General features: G+C 36.6%; 1 protein-coding gene and 1 long non-coding RNA gene across 3 annotated transcripts in view; both read left to right on the forward strand.

Moving 5' to 3' along the window:
• LOC105488621 (platelet derived growth factor C) overlaps positions 1-24,363 on the forward strand; it is a 221,262-nt gene that overhangs the window by 8,409 nt on the left and 188,490 nt on the right. The window lies entirely within an intron of this gene.
• Positions 5,651-8,224, forward strand: LOC105488620 (uncharacterized). Its single transcript, XR_011620876.1, has 2 exons — positions 5,651-6,482; positions 7,319-8,224. It is a non-coding gene; the product is annotated as an uncharacterized lncRNA (long non-coding RNA).

Raw genomic sequence — 24,363 nt, forward strand, 5'->3', positions numbered from 1 at the left:
GTTATTTGCCCTGTGTCCACACCAGACTATCTTTGCCAGGCTGTCTTCTCTAAATTTGCTCCCGTGCTGTTCTGCTTAATTCCTCTTTTATTTTCAAACTATGATTTTTTTTTTTGTAGTTAGCTTTTCCCGTTTTATATTCGTTTTGTTTTGTTTTGTTTTTGAGACATGGTTTCACTTTGTCACCCAAGCTAAAGTGCAGTGGTGTGATCACAGCTCACTGCAGCCTCGATGACCTCCCCAGGCTCAGGTGATGTTCCCTTTTCAGCCTCCCAAGTAGCTGGGATTACAGGTGTGTGCCACCACTCCCTGCTAATATTTGTATTTATTTTTAGAGATGGGGGTCTTACGATGTTGCTCAGGCTGGTCTTGAACTCCTAGGCTCAAGCGATCCTTCCACCTCGGCCTCCCAATGTGCTGGGATTACAGAGGTGAGCCGCTGTGCCCAGCTGGATTTTTTTCTTTAGAATAGTAGTGGGGTTGCTTCTTAGTCCACTGAGATATGTATTGGATTGTTGCTGGGGTTTGTGGGGCGGTGCAGAGACAAAGTAGAGGTCTGATTCCTTAAGAGAAATCAGTGTTCTCAAACAGAACAAGGCATTTTAATGGTAAGTGCAAGGATGTAGCTTTACATTTCTACTATATACACTGTGTGCTGATAAATCAGTAAGAACTGCCAGGAAGGACCCGGCAGCAGCAGGATTTAGATGCATTTTAGGGGGTAGTTGCATGGGTCTAAAGGGCTCTGAGTAAGCCTCTAGTTTTGCATTGCTTAATGATGACTCTCCAGGAGTGACTGTCAGGTGCCATATTTGTCCTCAATGTTTGCAGATAGTATGCAGTTGATAAACTTTCCGTGAGGTCTTGGGAAAAACACCGGGGCTTCACTGGCTAAGTAGCTTAGCTAAGGCCCCACAGCTGGTAGATGTTTGGACGTTGGTCTGACTCCAAGCCAGGACTCAGAGCCACGTGCCTCCTCCTTCGTAAGTTAAATGGTCTAATGTTTTATTAGAACATTGTTTTCATTCAGCAAATATTTATGAGCGTGTGCTCTTTGCTAAGCTTTGCCCTAGGTGCCGCGTACACAGAGAAGAAGATGCAGACCTGCCTTTGAGACTCAAACTCGGTCAGAGGATGGCAGATCCTTCCTGTTACTTCATGGTCTATTAGTTTTGTGCTCAAAGTGCTGTGGGAACACAGAGTGCTTTATTTCACTTCAAAAATCCTCTATTGATTTACTAAGTGGTTGGTTTTGTCTGGAAGGGAAGTCGAAGGAGAAAAGTTCCCACAGAGGAGGTGATGTGGTTTGAAGCAGGTCTGAGAGGGGAACAAAAAGAGGGAAGAATCCTAGGCTGAGGGAACAGCCTGAGGAAAAGAATAGACACATGAAGAGGTATATCATGGGCGAGAGACGAGAAGCATCGTTGTTGAGAGTGAGGAGAGGCTAGAAAAAGTGGAAAGATGTTCTACACTTATGCATTCAAAGGCCCTGATACTGTGTGTACTTCCTGCAGGGTTGACAGTTAACAAACAGAACAAAAAGAAAAGTCTTCATGTTTACGATTCCATCAAAACCCTTGCTATTCAGCTCCTTTCTCCGCAGGCAGGCAGTGGCAGAGTTCTGCTTTGGTGTGTGCAGATAACTACTTGTTGCTGGAATGTTTTTCGGTCATCAGGCACGTTTGGAAGTTGTGAACGGGTTAGAAGGGCAGGCTGCGCAGCCTCAGTTCCACTCTCTTGAGCTGAGCCTGTGTCCACACACTACTCTGTATTACCTGCTTTATGTAAACAAAGAGCTGTTTTCACACTTCATTCACAAAACGGACGGCATGCAGACTGAGGCTGGGTGAAGGATCTGCAATTGGGATAAAAGGGAGGCAGCTTCCAGGACGCTGAATTAAAGTAATGAAGCTGTTACATCACAGGCAAAGAAAACAGTTTTAACAATTTTAGGAGGAAAAGATCTCAAGTTGGTGGAAAATTAATTGCTATGAGGTTACTCTTCATTGAGTATCTGCATCATTTTTTCACTGACTTTCATTTGGGTCCCGTGTATATAAATGCTGGAAAGATTTTGTGGTATTTAAGGATTTGAAATGACTGAATTCTCTTGGTGGATGTACTTCTTGATGCCATGCCATTTTTTGAAGCTATGCTATTTGCATTCTAGGAAATCCTTGTTCATGAGGGGATACTATTTTAAGCATTTCAGTGTTTGCATGATAGAGATATACTTCTGTGCTTAAATATGCCCAGTTGGCCATTGCACCTGCCCTTTGAGTCACTGCAGAGATCAGAAACCATTAACAACAGAAGTTGGACTTACGTGGTACTTATCTCCTGTTGTTTCTGGCAGTTATTTTGCTGTGTATTTATAAGGACATCTGTCTTTTAAGTAGTCATAGTTATTTATCTTTTTTTTTTTCTGCTGAGGAATAAATCACAGCTTGTTTCCCATAATGCCATATATATTCATAGTCTAGGGTGATTAGAAATGCAAATTGAGAGTCATTAAAGCTTTATAATTTATTTTGCTATGGTAGCAGATGATATTTAAAATCAGTGTGCTAAGAAGAAACATTTGCTTAAAACGTAAGATGTGAACAAATTAGAAGAAAGAAGTATTCATTTCTCTTACTGGAAATTTCTTGCTGGGTCTGGGAAAAGGGGGAAACCTGCAGTGTTCATTTCTGATTTACTGTACTTTAAACCTGAGATCTAACGACAGGCAGGGTACAAATTGTAAAGAACATAGGAAAAACACAGTAATGGTTAGTGTTTTCAGATTGTTCTATGGAAGCATACTAAAGACTCTTACTAGAGTGCGATTTGCCTTTGGATTACCCATTAAAAGGATGAGTACAATTTATAGTAGTTGGTGGTTTTGTGAATACTATAAAAACAAGGGAAAAAGTTGGATAATGCTGGTAGGAAAAGTATAGATCTGTACATCCATAGCCTGAGGTAGGGTGTCCTGGAGGCAGATCTCTGCTGGAAATATGTTAATTTTGTAGATAATAAAAGGCATTAGGGGATTCTTTGTTTTCAATAGACTGTGACATCTCTACAAGTATGCATTTTATTATTGACTTTACTTTTATTTCTAAACAAAAGCTCCCTATTTCTGGAGCTATAAATGAAAAAGAACATATATACACACACCTATTTATGTGTGTGTGTATATATATATCTGCATCTGAAGTTATAAAAACACTAGTATGCTATGAAGTCTGGTCTGTTGTATTGTAGAGGCAATACATTTTCATGTAGACCTCCAGAAATAATGTACTTTTTTTTAGAAATAAAAGTAAAATCAGTAACAAAATGTATAGTTGTAGAATTATCCCAAATTTATAGTTATATATGTGTGTGCGTATATATGTGTGTGTGTGTGTGTGTATATATACATAACAGTTATATATGTAAAATGGGTTCCACTGTATCTTTGCATTGTGTTAGTCACTGTGGTCAAAACTGTCTGTTTCTAGAAAAAGCTGCAATCTGAAAATAGCAGGCAATTTCCCAGGTCACAATCTGTCTAGGATACTGAGAGATACTGAGTTGAGATACCTAATTGATAAATACCCTTTAAAAAGTGGTTTTATCTGTGTTTTCTTGAGAATATTAGCAGTCTTGAGGTTATAAGCCATAATAACGAAGAAAAAATTAGTAATTAAATCATATCTATTTTTATTTTTAAAAAGTTTTTGCTTCATGGTGGAAAATATATCTTTAATCTGTACTGATAACTTTTAATAGGCATCAGTTGGCCACCCCATTAAACTAACAGCTTTAAAATGGTTTCCTTTTAGAACTAACATTTACATCCTAGGAAATCAATTAGGGTGTCTGGATTTTACATTTCCCTTGCAATCTTTGTTTGCAGTCATTTCTGAGTGGCCAACCTACTGTAGCAAAAACTCAGAGGTGCAAATCTTCTGGAAGAAGTGTAAATGCCACAAGTTTACTTGGAAAAATGGAAAACTAGGACTTACTTAATATATCTGCCGAACATTTAAAACTGCATAAAGCACTGGAAATACTTTTGGTGTGTAGGAATGTGTGGTGTTTCAAAACTACAAACATTGTTCTGAAAATTTCCCCGGTAGTGGTGAATTATATGAGACCACGTCCATCTAAGGAAGGCTTGTTTAACTAGCATGTGGTTCTGGGGCTCATTCAAACACTCTTAAACAAAATAAAGGGAATGGATGTAATAACTTCTTTATGGAAAGGCCATAAAAAGCTACAGGGCCATGTAAACAAATTGGGTCATTTACTAGATGTTTAAGTGATAGATTTGCAGTCCAAATTTAGGGGTGTGTTTTATGTTTTATAGGATGGTGACCATGTTTTACCTTGAGAATGAGGTTGCAAACTTATTTTTTGTTTGTTTGTTTTCATCTAGTGCATGGAAATCCATTACTGCTATTTTGTATTGCAGTTGGAAAGCATAACTAAAATTCTGAGCAATTGCATTTATAAATCTTTTCAACTTTGAAAAATGGCTAGAAACTCATGTGTGAAGATTGAATTGATCTGATTTCTGGTATCATTAGGTTCTTTTCAAGGAAAATAAGATGATCGAAATAGAAATTTTCCTTCTGGGCGCAGACATGTCTAAACTAATCGTAAAATAATTGTTCTGGCTTACAAGAGTAGACTCATAACGACAACTAGGTAAAGTAAAAAAATCTAACAGTTAGGATTTATAGTTACTGTCCTTCTGCCAGTCTTGTAATAAAACTGCTGTTATAACCACCCTAGTGTGAGATTCATTTGTCTTGAGAAGTGAGCAATAAGTCCTATCCAAGTTATCTTGTTTTTAGCAGAGCCACTTTATTGCATTAGGATATTAATTTATCTTCTCTGAAATTGGGTATGATGATTGTGCCAAAATGGTCCAATAAAGGGGAGTTGGGTAGGTGGATGTATAAAAATATGTCGTGCTGCGCATTAATGGTGATGACTAGTGGCAATGGGAGCTAGAAGTAAACTTGGAAATTGAAGTAAGCACAGGAAACGAAATAATTTTTATGTCGATACCATAACATTTATTCATTCTGTAACTTCTGTCAGTCGTGGTTGGCTCATTTGGCCTTAAAGGAAGTGATTGTGTAAGAAATCCTTAGTAAAAAGTCAATGAGCCTTTCTAAGGTTTGAGAACTGATGGCATCATACCCTACTGGCAACTTTTAAGTGTCGCTGCTGGAAGTCTGGCAGCAGAAATAACTGCTTCAGCCTCACAGGCTTAGAAAACAACGGACAATGGTGGATATTATAGTTGCTGTGTAATGTGTGACTTGCTATTTCCTTTTTTTTTTTTTTTTTAAATGAGTAGCTTGATGGCCTTAGGTCTATGAAGAAACCTAAGACCTGCATTTAAACTGGATTTTCTGTGATCCTGAAAACAGTTCACACCTTTCTGCCTTAGGTACCTGTCTGAAGCTGAGGCATTGTGGAAAATGCAAAGTGAAATTAGGCTTACTCACCACCTTCAAGTAGTTTATAGGGAAAGGGAAAGAAAAGACACAGGTATATTAGAGAATAAAAAACGATAGTATCATGTTTGGTGGGAATTCAGAGAAAGGCAAGATTATTTAGCTGAGCCATTAGAAAAGGCTGAGAAAAGTTGTTAGGGGAGATATATATATATATATATATATATAGATATATATATATTTTGAACAAAGGGGCCAGGAAAGATGAGCATCATTTGCATGTGCAGAATCAGAGGTGGGATAGGATTTTGGCAGCTGGAAACCTGGTGAGTAGATATTCACAGTAAAGAAGTGTGGGAAATTCATGCAGTCAAAAGTGTAGTTTGTTTTGAGGCAGACCTCAGAAGTAGGTTCAGTGGGAAGGTCATTGGAAATAGGAGGCACAAAGGGAGGAACTTTGATGTATGACTTGGGCTTGAGTAAATAGAAGAGTGATTCTTCATGCTTTATTGTGAACTCCTTTATTGGCCTTCCTATCCCAGCTATGTGGGCAGCCAAATTATGAGTTAAATCTGATTCTGGATGGTACATACAAGATAGAAACAGAATGAAGGTTGCTCAACATTGAAGAATAAGGTCAGAAGGAAAAGGAAATCTCACAGGAAGAAACCCCCTGAAGAGGAAGCCATGAAGGAAAAAAAAGTCAGTGCAGTCACAAGGCAGGTAGTGAAGGATGCCAGGGAAGGAGAGAGAGAAAAATCACAGAAATGGGCCCATATGATAAAATACAGCGACTGAAAAAAATGAAGACCAATGAGCGGTCTCTGATTTTTCCAGGTTGACACAAAGAAAAAATCTTCCGTGTAATAAGTGGCATAGAAGAATGGACGTGGAGTAAAGTGAGGAAGTGAGACATCAAGTTTTTAAGAGAGAAGGAGATAGTGGTTCCAGGATGGAAGGAAACATGTTTTGTTTCTTTGCTTGTTTTGGAGGTTTGGGAGAGAGCCAGAGGAGTGGAAAAGATTAAATGTGTAGCAAGAGGTAAGCCTTCTATTTTAGAAAGTTCTCATACAGTTGATATTGGAACACAGGTGAAATAACTGTAGAGCATTAAGCCACATACCAAATAATCACAGTAAGAACTGAGCTTATTTGGTAGGGAATTAGGTATTAAGTTTTGGAGGAAGTGATCCTTGAGATAATTTTCGATAAAGTGAGGGATTCAGCATGCATAAAACAGCTTCTTGCTGTTTTTCTTGAAAATCCGTCCTATTGTCACTTGAATGTCCTGGTCCCTTTCTTGTGGAAACCTCAGTTCCATTGGAACATCCAATTAACATGTATATTTAGAGGACTTACTATTTCTCATAATCTGTGTTGCTCTTAGCACTCCAAGTCTGAGAAAGCAACTTAAAACTAATAGATTTTGTCCTGCTTAAATATTATTCCTCCACAATATTTCAAAATATATAATATAGTATGTTAAGTAAGCATGGAATTATTGTCAAGCTAATAAGTACATATTAGCATTGCTATTTTTAGGTAAAATAATTATCTTTACATTTGTAAATTTCTGCATTCTCACTGTCATCCCAAACCAGGTGCTGGTTACCTATGACCTAAACTGTGACAGAGTGTTCTTATTCTTCTATGACTCAGGCTTTTTCCATGCCCTGTCACCCGCAATCGATCATTTGCAGGAGGTTAATGTCAGATAATCTTCTTATAATAGAGTTCTGGTTGTGTCTACTCTAGTCAAGCTTGGATTGGTGCTTCACAAACTGTGATATATATACAAATCACCGTATTAACATTCGGATTCTAATTTAGTAGGTCTTGAGTGGAACCTAAAAGTTTGCATTGTAACCATCTCACAGGTGATGCAAATGCCATTGGACTGAGGACCACACTGTGAGTAAGGAGTCTACGTTGTTGTTCTCCATGACTACTGTGCTGTCACCCCAGTCTTCTAATACAAAGATTACACAAAACTGACCTCTGCTCACCCCAGAGATCTGTACTTTCCTGACCCCATGTATTGCTCTGCCAACTCTTTCAAACAATAAATTAATTTAAGCCAATACACGAAAGTATTTGTTGTGCTGATTACTGTGTCACGTCCTGAAAACAGGTAAACAAAATGTCCTGTGTGTGCTGGATATTCATAATCAGTGTTGTTCATGTTGCGCTAGACATATGCTTAGAATGCCCATGGACCCAGGGATGTTCTGCTTTGGGGTCGAGTAGGGCTTCTCATGGGGCTATCATTGAGTAGGGTCTTGAAGGATAAATAATTCCCCAGAAAAGGAAGAGAGAGTTCTAAGCAGAAGGTGCAGACTTGTGAGAGGGCACAAAGCCTGTTCAAAAATGAACTGCTTTTGGTGAGAAGATTGAAAAATTATTCATTAATTTTGAGGGCTCTGTCTGACATACTAAGAGCATGTTTAGATGCAGACTCATGAGATGATAGGGCACCGTCAAAAGACCTTGGCTGATGGGTAATGATTATAGCCTTCTGTGTCAATTCCTAATAATAAGGGTGTGTCTTTTTGTTTATGCGTATATTCTTACACCTATAACAGATCATTAAATACTCATAAATTAATCAGGTTTGATTTTTTGTTTTTTAAATACATTTTGCATTTTTCGTATTATTATTTTATCAGCAAATAGTGTTTTTCCCAGCTTTATTGAGTATAGCTGACAATTAAAAACTGCATGTGTTTACCATATAAAAAGGAATGTTTTGATATATGTATGCATTGCAAAAGGATTACCACAAACCAGCTAAATTAATTTATCCATCACCTCATGTAGTTATCCTTTTGTTTTTGTTTTGTGTGTGGTGAAAACATTTAAGACCTACTCTCTATACAGATTTAAAATATGTAATTGTTTTCTTTCCAAAATAAAGGTACTTCAGGGTGATTGTAAAGGACAGAGAAACTACAGGCTGGGACAGCAGTTTGAAGGCATTTACAGCCTTTCAAATGCCAGATAGTGGGAAAATAGCCGAGTGAGTTAGTGCCTGGGGTGTGGAATGGAAGGGAACCATCATTTCTCCTTCATGCTGCGTGTTCAAAGCCAACATGGATTTAAGGCCTTCTCTGACTGGTCCCGTCTCCACCGCATAAAGCCTTCCCTCTTTCTTTCAGTCTGATATGTCTGCCTTCAGAATAGTGCAGAGCTGACCACTTTCTACCTTGGATTCTAATTATATATGCGTTTTAATCTTCCATAATTTTCAAGTGTCAGAGAATAAAACGTTGAATAATCTCTAGCCTAGTGCCCCACTGGATGGTAGATCTTTTAAGTGAAGTGAAAACAGCCCACTTAGACCCAACACAGCTTGTTCTGCTGCAGTGTTGGCATCTGGTGTCATAAATCATCATTGATGGGTTCTAAACGAGTCATATGCCTTATTTCACAGCTGGGGGATGCGCCTAACGTCTGGCTTCATTTTGAGGAACTACAAGGGGCTAGCTGGAGAGCCTCAATCTTTTTGCTTAGGCTGAGTAAAATGAATGCACAAAGAACATGATTGGCAAAATTATAATGATGACTGCTTAGAATGTTATTTCCTCAATAAGAAAAAGAAATGTATCATTTCCAGGAAACTTATTTTTAAACAGGGAACTTTAGGATAAAGTTTTCTTGCAATCAATTTATTATAGAGAAGAGCATGACCATTGAAAGTTCATTTGCAGTAACTTTGACGTATTTTTTGTTTTGAACTATTTCCCCTTTTGCTCTTTCTAGTTAAGATAAGATATAACTCATGTGCTTTCTTATTTTTAGTTTGTTTTTCTTTTTTGCTTTGAGGTTTTGAGATTGACAACTGTGATTTATCCAAGGGAAGGCAAAGATCTTGAAAAAGTTAGTCTTTTAAAAAGTCACTCAAAGAATATAGTTTTTTTCCCCTTGGAAATAAAGTTGATTTTCTCAGCTCTGATCCTATGAGATTATGGGCAGAACTAAGTAGTCCTTAGTTCTGGCATGTGGACAAAACAGAAGCAGACCCTGGAGAGAGAGTTCAAAATTCATGGCAGTAAGCACATGTTCGGTATGCCAATATTTATGGTGTCACAACCAAATTGAAACCATAACCCTCTGCTATTTACGTAAGTATGGTGCCCAGACTGCACAAGTTTATGCCTATGTTTCCCAGTAAATTTAAGACAATAAAAATATTCAGTACCCCTAGAGACCAGACTATTTATTTTCTTGTTCATTTTGTTTCTCTCTCTGAGGCAGAGTGAATTGTCTTAATTTATATTCATATTTGAAGTCAGCCAGCGTGAGAAGGAATGGCATTTAGTGGGGATAGAGACTGCTTTTGTGCTTTCATATGTAATGTATCCAGGCCATTGTGTCCTGATATCCTTAGTTCCTGAGCTGTGGTGACTTGGGGGTATTGATTATTGATAGTGAATATAGACTGCTTTTTAGATGGGTAAAGTTCAGCCTTCATGTCCTATGTCTTATGCTCTTAGAGAACCTGGGTTTCACCACTTTGGTCAAAAACAGACACACATACTGTTGGTAGGAAGTCATGTTTTATGTCTTTTTTCTGGCAACTTTTAAAGTATTATCATTCTAAAGTATTTATCATCCGGTAAAAGTTTAACAACAATGAAATTTCAGAACCACTCTTGAGAGTACATCTTTTTTTCTCTGCTTTTTCAAGACAAAGATATCTAGTAATTTAAATTATAATAGCATCGTCATGCACTTGTACAGCAGTATAAATGAGAAAGATAATAGAAAAACCAAATAGCATATCACATTTGCTGAATGTGAATGCATTCTTAATGAACCTTTTTAGAATCCCAGACTCCTTCTGATCCCTTTACCATTAGTTGACTTTAGTCTAGAAAACAATTTGGACAGTAACCAGATTGCTAGGTGTCTTTAGTAGGTTGGCTGTTTGATTTGGCTCTTTGAGAGATGATCCTGTATCTCTGTCAAGGGAAAGTTTTTCCAAACAATTGGTGACTGGAAAGTGAGGAATGTTTTGTGCTAGAAGGGAGGCTTTCTGGTTTACAGGATAAAAGACATTTTGGAAGAGTAACTCCCAAGTAAGCAAATGAAGCTTGACTATGTAAATCCTTTTACTTAAGGGATAGAATCCAAGATATTTAAGAAATCATTTTGTTTTTTGAGTTCAGTAATGTAAATACTGTGCTTAGGCTTTTTGTTGGCACTGCAAACATTTTATTAAGATTTCCCTTGGTGTTTCCATAAAAAGACAAATTTCATGATGCTTTATTTGTAAATAATTGTCTTAAACCTAGATAAAAGAGAAAACAAACTTTTCTGTGCCATATTCTTTCAGACTAATTATTCAGTGTTTTTTTGTGCCCCCAATTTGAAAATGATCACAGATTTTTCACTGACCTTTTTATGTCTAATTTTGGTGCTGGAAAAATAAAAACAGATTACTTAGGGTGTTTAAATCCTGTACAGATTAGTAAACAATACCAAGGAAATTTACTTGGTGTTAATAGAAGGTTGAGGAAGATTACTGGCTTTTGCAGTCCATTAGTAGATCAATTTGTTAAACGTTTAGTGCTGGGAATCTCATTTATCAGGAAATATCTTAGGCATTGGGGAGAATTGGCCTGTGCTATTTACACTCTAGTCTAGTTGCCAAAATTGATTTTCACGTTTTGTATGTGACTTAGCTCTTTGTACTGCAGTAGATACCAGGTTAAAGCGTAGTTCATATCTTAAAACATTAATAGATTTTGTTTCAATGCTGCCAATAATTTCAGTGAGTAACAAAAAATACACTTTCATTAAAATGTTCTTAATGATTTCTGTTTGATTTTCTACATAATTATAAATGTTGCCATTTACCCCAGTGGCTTAATGACAACAAATAAGTATTACATTTTGAAGAAACTTGGCAGTATCATTGTATGTCAGTGTGTAATAGCTAACCTATAATTTAGGTTAATTCCATCATTAGTTTATGACTTGAAATTCTTTGTTTCTGGCTGCTTCATGACTTCTTTAAGCACAAAGAGGATATTGGTAGAATCAGGCATGTAGCAAAAGGTCTAGAAATACAGTTTTGATTATTTGAAACTCTAGTATTTTAAAATCCAGCAGATGCATTCCTTTGCCTAAATATATTATATCTTATGCTATAAAGAGGACATATTTTGTTTCATTTTAGTGTACATATTAAAACAGGTTATACCCCAAATAAGATAATATGACTAATGGTTGTCAGTGCTCTAATTTGGGGGAAGAAAGTTTGATTCAGAAAAGTATTCTTGGAGGAAGAATATTCTTTTTTCCTATCTATTTAGGCATTCACTGGAACTTTCTTTACTCCTAAAATTTATGCTTGAAATGGCTCAGAGTTTGTATATGTGGAGCGTATTGGAGGCTGATTGTATCTGTGAGTTTAGGAAAGACTTGATCCTTTGTGCAATGAAGTCTTTCAAAGAAAACCAGGATTTTTTTTTTTTTTTTTTTTTTTTCTATAAGATAGAGTGGGTATTCAGGCTCAGATTTTAGGTAAATTAAGAAGGACCTTTCTCTGTCCAGAGTAGTATCACAAAATTAAGACTAGCTCTGGAAGAGAGGCAGGGGATGCCCTCTTTTCAATGTCACACGCCATTTGAATTGTGTTTGATAAATTTGTATCGTGACCTTGAACATGAAACCACTCAGAAATCCTGGTTAATTTCTGCCCTGTGCACCAGTCTCAAAGGGGAGACCTGCCTTTGCCAACAGACCATTCAGTAAGAAACAAAAATATCAGAACTCCACAATCACAACTTGTATGGTCAATAATGGTTGCAAAAATTAAAAATAATTGATCCTGGCATGTTTATAAGCAATCATATAAATACAGGAACATGTATATTACGAATTTTCTTTAAACTATTTGCCTACATTGATTATAGAGAGAAGGAAACCTCACAATGAAATCTGACTGAATAAATTTAAACACTATTGTGAGAACATTGTTTTATTAAGTCACTGGAATGTAAGAGATATGAAGCCTGAAATTTTAGTTGTTGTTATTGGAGGTTTATTTATTTTATCCTACTGCTTTGTCTTCAGGATCTAGAACCTTGCCTGGCGGGCAGTAGATACTCTAACATTATTTGTTTAGTGAATGAAGAGAAGGGTATAAGAAGCATCTACCTCTGGAGATAAAATACAATGAGATGAAAGAGAAGTATATACGATATTTTCCCTTCTCCCTGTTTTGATTATAAACCGTCATATCCATGGTGTCTAGATCAGGGCTTGGTAATTACTCTGAAATTGAAAGATTCAATAAGTGAATTTTTACATGTATAAAATTGTCATTTTAATTTTGCTCTTTTTACCAACTTCTAGAATTTTTTTCTTATTTATTTCACAAATTTGTAGTCATTTAGCAATTCAACAGTTATAAACATTTTGAAGTTCTGTGTATTTGTGGGTATAAATAGATTTTTTCCAATTTAACACTGGTTTCAAGTTGCTTACTGGACTATAGTGGAGAGGGAAAAAACAACTTTTCTTCTACCTCTTAGGTTTAGAAGTTGGGGCCTACAAATTAAACTGACAAAAGACAGAGTAACCGGAGAAGAGGCATATTGGTTTTATTAATATTTTAAAGTTTGTGTGCATAAGGACTTCAAAGTAAGGGTGTGAAAATCTTAAAAAGCAGTTAGACTTGGAATTTTCTATACCATTTTAACAAATGATGATAAATTGTGGAGAAGTGACTAGACAGTAGAAAGGGGATTTCAGCTGCTAGCACCAATGAAGTTTGGGAAAGTGACTAAAAACATGGGTAAACTAATATTATTATCTAATCATAACAGATAATGTTATTTTAGTAAGTTTATTTTAGTTAAGTCTGCATATACAGTCTCATTCCAGCACCAGCTCTTTGTCCTTGCTAAGGGGTCACTTTCCTCATCCTGGAATGGAGGGAAAAGGGGCATTTATGTCATCTTCAAAAAGGAAAATTTATATTCTACTTTTAGGCAGATAACTGGAGAACAGAGAACTTTTCCCAGATCTGTTTATTCTTACTTGTCTTCAGCTCAAAATAATGCTTATGCCAAAAAGGCATATTTTAGGGTGTCATACTCGAGACCCCTTCATAGTCATTGATTAAAACAATTGACTATTTCTGATAGCATATATAGCCTAGGAAAATTGTTGTAGGTATTACTGGTGGTTTTTGGCCATGATGGTGCTTGTGTACCTTTGAGTGAAGTTATTTTTATCTCCTGTTATGCTTATTGCTTATTTTCCTGAAGGTAAAGCTGTAAGTTACAAATATATGTGATCCAATTCTTAACAACTTCTGCCAGGACTGACCCTATGTCATCTCAGGTATGACCTCAAGGGGACATAGGGGAAGGGGAAACAGTTCTATTTTCTCATTTGTGCCATCCTTGATTTCCATAGAAAGTCAAAAGTCATTCTAGTAATACACACTTAGGAAATGTGAAGCGTTATGACTCATTTTATTTTGGCTTTGCACAGTGTAGAAAATTTCTTGGCTAGGAAGAAATTCCTTTTCAAACTACCAGTCCTCCCCAAACAATTCTCCTCCCTTCTGAATAGGTAGTTCTCTCTTTGCACAGACATTCTTCTGGGCTTAGCTGCTGTGTAACCTCCTAACCCTTCATTAATAATTTCCTGAAGCCAGTTTGTTATAAAGAAATATTGCAGCACAGTGTGTGAGTGAGTGAGAGAGAGAGAGAGAGAGAGAGAGAGAGAGAGAGACAGACAGACACACACCCACCCACTACTTTTTAATGACCACCTAGAATGGGATTAATGCTGTGAAAGAAATGAAAAAAAAAATGCACCTTAGACTTTTTCCCCATTAGTTTGCATGTTAATCAAGGAGATCACCCCCTTAGGCAGAAGGTAATAAATGGTTTTCAACTTCTCTCCATTATTCAGAATAAATGGCTCATTTCTACATTGTAGACATATTTAATAATGCTTTGAGTATTTAAAAGAATAATCATGAATTTTTCACAGATTTCTTAATAGTAGGAGATCATTGGTGAGTAAATTTATCTCTTTTTGGCTCTTAACAAAAGAGGTAGTCTCTCTTTTCTTGAAGAAATCACCAAGGAACTGGATGGGTTCAGAGATGGAAATTTGGGCTTCCACTCTCCTGCACTATAATCCTTTCTCACCTTTCTCATATTTCAGCAGCACAGGACCTCGGTGAATTTCACACTGGTCCTGTGGCTAGCCAGTAGAGCAACATGCCTCCCACAAGAAATGCTGTGAATTATACAGAGCTGTCATTACTCAGGGGATACGGGGCAATGATCAAAATGCTGCTTCCACAGAAAAATGCTCACACTCTAATGTTAAGTGAAAAAGCAGAGTGAGAATAAGATTTTAAATATTTTTATATATGTCCCCATAAATATTTCTATGTATGTAGAGGAGTTAGAATGAGACACACTAAAATGTTGTAAGTATTTCATCTATAAAGGCTGTAGGGCAGCAGTGGGGGTGTTGATATTTTCTAAAATACATAGTATTTTCCAAATTTCCCATAATAAGCTTATATTACTACTATATTAGAAACGATGTTGTGCTAATTCCTTAAACCTAATTTAAACAGAGAGTTTAGGGAGGGCAAATACAAATAGCATTTTCTCCTATTCTAATGGAAAGCACTTTAATATGCCAAGACGTTTTTTAGAAGCCTAGGAGGTGGCATTCCTAATGGTGGCCCTTCAGGCTTAAAATTTAAAATTGGCTCCTAATTTTATCCCAGAGCTCGATGTGGATATAGTCAAAACGGCCGCAGCAGTTGGCGCAGGAGAGCCATCACAACAATTATCTATGTTGTTTTTGGCAGTTTATAAGAAATGTTTTCACAAGACCTAAGAGTTTTGTCTGGGAAGAAAGAAGATAGCTGCCAACATTTGGCACCATATGGGGTTTTCGTCTTTTCCTTTTTTTTTTTTTAGCTTAGTGTGTAGTCTGTACATCCACTCTTAAGCCTTGAAGATCAAGACAGTATTGTGGGAGGTTTTTTTTTTTTTTTTTTTTTTTTTTAGTACACTTGTTGGAAACATCTGGAAAATGCCATTAGGTTGCACACCATGGACTTCATTTATAGACAAGTGGGTGAGATAAAAAACATGGAAAAAAAATCCCTGCTTTGCAGCTGTATTCTGTGGCACACCATCCACAGTGTGTATAGACCATGTAGAGTATAGACTCTTGCTATTCACATTTATTGAGACTAGCAGATTGAGAAACTGTAGATTAATTTCCTTTTCTAGGCATAGAATATCCATCACCCATACCAGAACCTGTCCCTTATTGAAGTCAGGCAGTTTCTGATTTCGTTGCTACTTTGCTTTTACCCTAAGGCTGCACATTCATACTCTCTACAGTATATGGACATCATAGTCATTGTAAAATATTTTGTCCTAGGAAATATTATTTTGTTTTTGGAAGAAACACTGCAGTTTGTGCTTATGAAACTAAACTGAATCAAAGGTTCAGTTTAAAGGATTGAGGGAAAAAGGCTGACAGTGACAATCTTGTTTCTTAGACCTCTTTTTGCTGTTATACCTCAACTAAGGCAATTATTTTGCGATATCACCTCTCATTAATTTGTCTACACATAAATAAAGAAATAAGCAACAAATTAACAAGGTAACACAACCACACAGTTTTATTTCCTGAATTTCATTTTTTCTTGTTGCCCTATCTTTCATTGTCATCCTTCATGTTGATGTTTACTTAGTTTAATTCCATGTTTCAAATGAAAACTGCTGTCTGCAGAGTCTAGAATCCCTGAAAGTGCATTAACTAGGCCATAGCAGGGGAGAACTTTAAATTAAAAGATAGTTTTGAGTAGGAAAATAAATGTGGAGTCTTTTGAGTAGGGAAATAAGTGCCAAAGTAACCCTCTGTGTAACCTGCAGCTGGTCCATCCATAGCAGAGGGTTACAGAACCACAGCTGTTCATACAGACAGATCCTGAATAAGAAATGGTTGGGCAGGGGGCTTGTATGTGTTCCTGCTTTTACCCCTTTTGGTCTTTTATCTTGTTTACTTCTTAGGAGCTAGAATCCCAGGAGATGAGAGGGCGATCTCTTTGGTCCATTCTGCTGACCTCCCTTCTTTATGTCATTTGAGGTTTGTAATGTTGACTCATTAACACTGCTCTACTCGGCTGGCTGAGCAGAGAGATAGCCGTTTCTGCTTCCAGCCTTCTTAACACTGAAACTGAGATTTCTGTGCTCCTCCATCTTTTTCACTGAAGTAACATTAAAAATTATTTCAAGCATTCCTACATAAACTGGATGATGTCTTCTTACTGCTTTTGGTCTGGAAATTTTCAAGGGTGAGAAAGTCTTTACACATATGAAAACATGAACTGGGAGTGATTGAGATACTGTGTTGCCTAGCCCTCTCCTTCTGGTCTAAGTGAGGTCATTTTCTAGGAGGTGAAGTCATTATCTTAGTCATGTATGTTGTTGGCAGCAAGATTAGAATACAAGTCCAACTCTCAGTCCTGGGCTCTGTCTCATGATGACGATGTGTCTTTCTGTTCCTGTGGTCTTGATGATAAATAGATGAACTCTGGAGAAAAGACGGTAGCTCTTCCTTTGAGGACCTTGGCAAATTTGAGCTCACTATTACCTCAGAAAAGGGGCTGTTGTTTAAAATCATGTATAATTTCTAATGCCATGCTCATTAAATGAAATAATACCAAGGCCATTTTTCATCACAGAGGTGGAAACCTCACTATAGCATGCTTGTTTACATTTGTTATTGATAAATGAAATTGTCTTGGATGAAATAATGTATAGTATACATTAAACTGGGTTGGTTGCCTTTCCTAAATTATACTTTCTACATTTCTGTTTACAATGTGCTGTGAAACCAAAGCTATTATTTTTGCTTCAATCTGATAACATACTCCATATTCAAGATGGTAGATAAATAAATATTTCAACATTTACCTTAAAATTCTTGATTTTTTAAAGTTGTTTCCTTCTCTTTCATATGTGAATAATGCTAACAACTAGTACTTCCTGTAGGATTCACAGTTCTTTCTGCATATTCCACAGGCTGTTTTTAATAGGCAGGACATAACTTACTTTTATTCAGTTTTTTCATAAATGTGACAAATGTTATATAGTTTACAAGAAGAAATATCAAGGCTAAAGCCTCTTGTTGGCATGATAACTATTGCCAAATCAAATATGAGAAGAGGATAGAATATGAATTCTAATTTCTTAGTTCCAGTAGTTGATTTGGATCAGATGCGATCAGCTCCTGGCAGCAAAGGGCTGAAATCATTCTGATAATGAGCCTGGTGATTTAGGAGTCAGATTGGGCTCATGAGTGAATATGATAACAGAAGGAGAGAGTGGTACAATGTTGGATATTTTTCAGAGAGAATTGAAACTAAACTGCTGACTCTGTATGGTCATTAAAATTCCCAAGGTGCTTTTTGCAAGATTATGAGTTTTTAGCCAGCATCCTGACCAAATGAGTAATTGCTCTGCCAATCGCTCCTGCAATTTCATTTGTACAAGGTCATTGCATCCACTTCTTGAGCTAAACTGTCACATTAAGGGAGAGTAGCCTCTTTGAGAGAGAGTGATCTCTTTAATTAAGAAACTCATTTGCCCCCCTCCTTTTGGAAAAGAGATAGTAGTTGCTTAGCATCTATAAATAGGAGGTATATTTTTCCTATGTTTTTTCTTTTTTCTTATAAATCTTTGGTTTTTGGTTTAGACTTCTGTCTAGAAGAAAGCATATTACTGTTGTGAATTTTCCTTACTGATTTCATATATATATATGTGTGTGTGTATATATATGCATATTTATATACATACACATATAATTTAAAATATTAAGAGATGTCTATAGCATCTATTTATTATTCATTTAACAACTATTTATTTAGCATTTATGCCATATGCAGCAGGATACTAGTCACAGATGAAAAATCAATGAGCAGAATGTACAAAACTTGTGGTCTCCTGGAGTTTACATTTCTATTGAGGGGAGACAAAAGGACAAATGACATAAATAAGTAAACTACTGGTATGACAGAAAATGGTCAGTGCTGTGTTTTGGGGGTTAGAGAGTGTGGGAATAGGGCAGGTTGTTGCAGTTTGAAATAAGTCACCGACGGCCAACTGAGAAGGTAACTTTAAGCACAGATCTTGCAGAGATGACAGAGAAGGCCTTGACAGACAGGGCCAAGGGGAGAGGCAAAGGCCCTGGGTCAGAATGTGCCTAGCAGGATTGAGGATCAGCAAGGGGGATTGTGTTCTGGAGAGGGGCAAGCAGATGAGTGATGAATTTTTTATAGAGATGATTATTTCTGCCGAGCAAGAATACACTGTAGGGGAGCAAGGGAGCAAATGCTGTGATGGTGACTTAGGCCGGAGCAAAGTGGTAAGTGGTCAGGTTTTGGATTTATTCTGAAATGAGAGCTGTCGGCATTTGCTGGCAGACTGGAGATTGGGAGCTGAGATGGATTTTCAGGTACCAGCCTGAAGGTGCCACCTGTGGGCCTTGGCAGGCATTTTTGTCTTCACATGCAGTTTTTGTCTTGAAAGTCTTCAAGCTACTTGTTAATTGCCCTAGCCCGCTATCAGTGGACACATGAATTGATTGTGACAGTGAAAGTATATAAGAGACACACATTGATGATGGATTTTATTTTTCATTTTTAATCATGATAAGAAGTCAATGCATGTGAGTAGATCAATAGAAGAGAAAGAAGCAAACATTGCATTGGTTTGGAAAGATATAACTAATGCCTAGTGGAAGACAGGCCTTTTTTTTTTTCATTTACAGAGGAAGATGTACCAGAATAAAGAATTCCATTTAATAATACATATAGCTGACACATACTGAGTGCTTACCATCTACTAGACATGCATGTAAACCCTTAACATATATTAATACCTTTAACGCTCACAGAAAACATTCGAGTGAAATTACTAGCATTAATCCCAATCTAAGAAGAATTTAAGCCACAAGGCCAAGGTCATGTGGTTTTCAACAAAGGCAGTCTGGCTCTGTGGCACACGTCCTTAAATCGTTACAATGCCTCTAATAGCCACTTTAATTTGTTAGAACTAAAGCTCTAATTTGGCTAGGTGCTAAGCAGACTTGCTCAATTTACAGTTTCATTTCTTAAATGTAGACAAGTCAACGAGAGTTCTTAAATACCTTGGAGTTTATTCTTACTAACACAACATATTTGCTTTAAGGGAAAGCCTGGACATTTGTGATGGGGAAAATCCATAGTGGAAGAAAAGGCAGAGTGTGAAAATATGGCTTAGTGAAATTGGGTTTAAATCCTGGTTTATTCACTTTTTAGTTACATGATCTTGACTTCACCACTTAACCCTTCTGAGCACTTAATACTATAATTTGTAAAATGTTAACATTAAGAACTACTTCACAGGGACTTCTGGCAACATGCTTGGTCTGCTTTTTTTTTTTTTTTTTTTTTGAGGCGGAGTTTCACTGTGTCGTCCAGGCTGGAGTGCAGTGGCCTGAACTCGGCTCACTGCAAGCTCTGCCTCCCAGGTTCATGCCATTCTCCTGCCTCAGCCTCCCGAGTAGCTGGGACTGCAGGCACTGGCCACCATGCCCGGCTAATTTTTTGTATTTTTAGTAGAGACGGGGTTTCACCATGTTAGCCAGGATGGTCTCGATCTCCTGACCTCGTGACCCACCTGCCTTGGCCTCCCAAAGTGCCGCGATTACAGGTGTGAGCCACCGCACCCGGCCGCTTGGTCTGCTTAATAGATTTTAGTTTCTCTGGCCATCTTCTTGGCTAGATAGACTGAAAATGAATATAGGGGTTTCTGAAAACAAATTGGATAGAGTGAAAAAAAAAAAAACTTTTGATACAGGGAGGCCAATAAAACACTCCAGTGTAGCTCCACAGGAGAACATTTAAAGAGAGAGTTTTTGTGCCCTTATACTGGTGCTTGTCAGAGTTGAAAGTGCATTTGAATCCTTCTGGATCTTGTTAAAATGCAGATTCTGCATCAGTGGGCTTGGGGGTGGGGCCTGAGAGTCTGCATTTCTAATAATTTGATGTGGTGCTGATCCTGCTGGTCTGTGGACCACACTTTTACTAGCAAGGACATATCAGAATAGATTTATGAAGAAGTACCATGGGAATTTAGAGTGAATAATATCAGGGTTGATACCAGTAAAACGGTTTAACAGAGCTTCTCAGAGATGACATGAGCTACATCATAGGTATTAATTCCCTGCCCAAGGCTGTATTTGCATCATTTCAGATCTGTGCTGTTGATATATTGGTATACCGGGGGTTGAGCCAGACTTGAATTTTCTGTTACTCATTGGTAGGGGTTATCCTTAAATAGAAGTGAGTAGAGCATTTAAGCATTATTAGTTACATAGGTTCCTGGGCTATAGGGCACCAAGCACAGGTGTTTTCGAGGGAATTCACTCACTGAAAAGATAATCAGATTAAATGACTACTAATGCTCATTTTAACCTTGTGATAGGACGTTAAGTCACACATACTGTAGCCGAGAGGGATAATCTGAGATCTGTATGATATTTGTCTAAAACATACTACTAAGCAGAAATCTTAAGAATTCCTTAAGGGTTTTAAGAGGAGATTATTCATTGTATTCATAATCATTCATATCCATTTGGTTGCTCTCTAATCACAATATTGCAATTATACATAATTATATATTGTAATTACACATGAAATTGCAATATAATTATATTTATGCATATATAATTACAATATAATACTATTGTATATAATAATATAATATTGTAATTATATAATATTATACATGTATATTATATACATATATTCCTTTAATGTGTATTAGGTCTCGGTGATTTGTGCACTTACTGTTTCTCAGAATTTTTCAAAATTTAGCCTATAAGTTACTAAGAAATGTAAATGGATAGGGCATGGTTATTGACACAAATACATTCTTCTTTTCCCCTCAATTTTCACACAGCTGTAGTGTTACTAGAAAAAAGTATCTATTTATGGGAAGTGTTTTTTTCTTCTCCTGTGGAATCTTAAAGGCTTATTTTCAAGTATTTCTAGAGCTGCCACCTGTTAAGTTATAGTGATTCTATGCTTTGTAGATTTTTTTTTTATCATGAAAGAAGATAAGCTAGAAAAATAAAGTACATTCGATGTTGGAAAAATGTTACAGGCTTTTTGGATCCTGTTTGCGTTGAGCTCTTGGACCCTCCTCCCCAGCCAGCCTTCTGGAGCGGCTGTGAGCACAAAGGAATGGCATGTATTTATACTTGTGTAAATAGGATCCTGTATGCTCTCCACTGAGAACATGCAGGCGGCCCTTTTATGGTCAACAAGGGGTTTTCCCTCTCGTCTTTAGGCAGACCACAGGGCTGCGTGCTCAAGAGTGTATTTTTGATACCATCCATCAGAATGCTTTCATAATCTGCCTCCCTTTTCTAAAATCTTGGAAATGACTTTGTTATACTTGCCTTTGTTCACTAATAGGTCATCCAGGAACTTATGAAGACTTTCATGTAAAACGTCAAAGTTCTTTTTTTTTTTTTCTGAGCCACCTCTGTTCCTGTTCAATTTTTAATTTATTAACAGGCTCTTCTTGCAAAATGGACCATGTCACCTTATTATTTTGATTACATATCTCAGTACACTCAGAATTGTTGGTATTCCTTCAAGGAGTGTATGATATTTTATTTTATCACGTAAGTAACTTCAAATTTTGTCTTTGATTAAATCTCACATATTCATATACCAAAAAGAAATTGTTAACCGGCCCAAAAGTTGAAAGAAGGATAATGAGTGGGTAGTGCTGGGAAACAGCATTGAGCAAACACATTATTTGGTATTTTCTTTTGCCTTAGCATTTTAAAAATAGCGAATAATAGTAACATTGATGACAATAACATTATTTTAAAACTGATGCATTCTAGAAAATGATAAAGCTAATGATAAACCACCTTCTTTCTCTCAGCACAATATTCCTGTGAAAGCTGTTTGGATGTCCAGCTCTAAAATAAATGTTCTTTCTAAAATTACAGAATAAAGTTTGTTGAGAGGCAACGACCTTTCATGGCTGTTGCCCCTCATCCCATGCAGTTTCTCATTGTAAGGGAGTATTTCATCTTCAATTATTTTCTGTAGATTGCTCAATTGCATGGGAAAAAATGTTAAATAGCATTACTTTTAAACTGTATACATTATGGAAGAACGCCCTCATTATCTTTCACTTACCTCACAGATCTCTATCTGTCCCTTCAGATTTCAGCTCAGTAATCACTACGTATGATCTTCATTATTAATTCACAATTTAGTTTACAAATACTTATTGAACACTAAGTATGTGCTAAGCCTTTGGTCTTTTGGGTCTTAAGAGTCCCTTACACCTGCGAAGACTGTTGAAGATGCCAAAGAGCTTTTGTTTGCATACATTATATCTGTTGATAGTTAACCACAGTAGACATTAGAGTCGAGAAAGTTCAAACATATTTATTTGTTATTCATTTAGAAATGGCAAGGATAAACACATTAACATATTTTATGAGAAAATATTTTCCAAAGTAAAAACAATTAGTGAGGAGTGTGGTATTGTTTTATAGTTTTGAAATCTGCTTATGTCTGGCTTACTTGAAGACAACGGAATTCTCTTATCTGTCTCTGCATTCAGTGATATCACACATTAGGTAGCCCCAGACAAACTTGACTGTACACTGATAAGAAAATGGGAGTGAAAAAGGCAAAACAAAACCCACCCCTTATTATTATTATGAAAATACTTTAGATCTTATGGACCCACAAAAAGGTATTCTGAACAGACACCCAGAGATTCCCAGACTACACTTTGAGATCCTTAGACATTGGGTATTGATCAGTGTACAAAAAGGCACAGAGCTCTTCTTTGAGGGCTTCTGTGTATTCTAATAGTACTAAGCAATTTCCCTTTTTAATAGTTTAATTTTCCCATGACAAGGTAGTCTTCAAAAATGTCAGGGGCTTGTTTATGAATCTCACTCATTGTTTTACATTTCTGATCTCCGTTATTAAACATTTATTGAGTAAATAGATAAAATCAACTGTTCAGAGTGTTGAATATATATTTTATAACCTATATTTAAGGCATTTACTTTATTATTTAATAATATAGACAAGATTCCAAAATTTTAGAAAAGACTGGCTTAACTCTCTTTATTAAGTACTGTAATTTTTTAACTTTTTCAGGAGACTTGGAAATATGCAAGTACGTAGGAAGGAAAGGCTGATCTTGAAATTGGAAAACAGTTGATTTGATGTGATAACTAGGTAGATTTCAATACGGTTCTCTGACTTCAAACCAGTAGTTTGCTTCTTTAAATATGTATTTTTAGTAATTCACATTGTTGAGCAATTAAAGCCTTTCATATGTGAGTAATCTATTTGAATTATTGTTGATTGCTTCAGATATTCTGAGGAAATGAGAAAATAGGCTTTTTCCTTTGCATGTCTTTCTATGTAGGGAACAGTGCTTCTAGAAACTAGTGTTGCAGAGCAACTGCAATTGTTTACCAATTTCAGTGACTTCCTTTCCAGTAAGCTTCTGTTAACTTTATATACTGTAATCCCAAGTAGTTACATTTCCATTTTTATGTTGCATTATGTCAACATGTGGCTGGTAGCAGTTTTTAAAGTTTTGTATTATCTGGGTAATATTTAAGGCGTAAGGCTTGTAGAGGAAGGATCAGAATTAGGAATAAATTAATACTTCTTAGGAGGGGGTGTTAATGTAATTTCTGCTGAGGACACGTTGATATCAACTTGATTTTGAAGGACATTTTATGTAACAAGCCACAATTTAAATATAAAACAAAACATTTTGTGCATATATTTCATTTGGCTAATAATACAAGTCTG

This window comes from Macaca nemestrina, chromosome 3 (assembly GCF_043159975.1).
Source record: "Macaca nemestrina isolate mMacNem1 chromosome 3, mMacNem.hap1, whole genome shotgun sequence".
Lineage (NCBI taxonomy): Eukaryota > Metazoa > Chordata > Mammalia > Primates > Cercopithecidae > Macaca > Macaca nemestrina.